Source organism: Coenobita brevimanus, unplaced genomic scaffold (assembly GCF_032717465.1).
Source record: "Coenobita brevimanus isolate Jiangsu-jjx unplaced genomic scaffold, ASM3271746v2 jjx.HiC_scaffold_2070, whole genome shotgun sequence".
Lineage (NCBI taxonomy): Eukaryota > Metazoa > Arthropoda > Malacostraca > Decapoda > Coenobitidae > Coenobita > Coenobita brevimanus.
In genome coordinates this window covers 88492-89241 of record NW_027642964.1, presented here as the reverse complement: position 1 = coordinate 89241, position 750 = coordinate 88492, and the positions used below count along the sequence as shown (strand labels likewise).

General features: G+C 49.6%; 1 non-coding gene across 1 annotated transcript; it reads right to left on the bottom strand.

Moving 5' to 3' along the window:
• Positions 1 to 450: 450 nt before the first annotated feature.
• On the bottom strand, positions 451 to 522 carry TRNAT-CGU (transfer RNA threonine (anticodon CGU)). Its single transcript has one exon. It is a non-coding gene; the product is annotated as a tRNA-Thr (tRNA).
• Positions 523 to 750: the final 228 nt, after the last annotated feature.

Here is a 750-nt window from a genome sequence, read left to right as displayed (position 1 = left end):
ATGGTGGGTGACAGAGCGACTTGGAGGCGCTTTGTCTGCGGCCACCCTTTGCGGGATAAGGGCGTCGGGCTATAGATAGATAGATAGATCATTATCATCACAATTATCATCATCAGCCTGTGACACACCACGGCAGGATAAGGACCCCTCTCATCTTTCTCCACTCCGATCCTTTGGTTGTTAGCTTGTTCCGTCCCAGCTCGGTGGATCTGCGAGTATCATCTCTATCTTGTTCTCTGTGTGCCTCATCCTCTCACTCCATCTCTGGTCTGCCATTTAGTTACGCTGGCTGTCCATGTGTTACCTGTTCTGTGGAAGACGTGACCTAAGGACTGCGTGTGGACTGACCTGTAAACAAATGGGAGAAATGGAGTTCCCCCGAGCTAAGCCCTGTATTGGACTATATAGCCCCGCTAGGGTTACAAGAGCGAGCTACCACTCCCAGCACGGCAGCCCGGGCGAGGCTCGAACTCGCAATCCCCCGATTACGAGTCCAGCGCGCTACCACTGTGCTACCGAGCCCCCCCCTGACCTGTAAACAAGAGGACAAATATACGTGTGTTGCAGCATCACTACTACACCCTGTTCACTCTAACTTGGCGTAAAATTGCAATCTCTTTCTTAAACTTTGTGTTGTGACAAGGGGTTAACACTAGAATGGTGCTAGTCACGAAGAAGTGGTATGGAAATGATGTAGAGCTGTAAGTTCATTTCTTTCACTAAACTACGAGAAATAAGCTGCAAAAAACG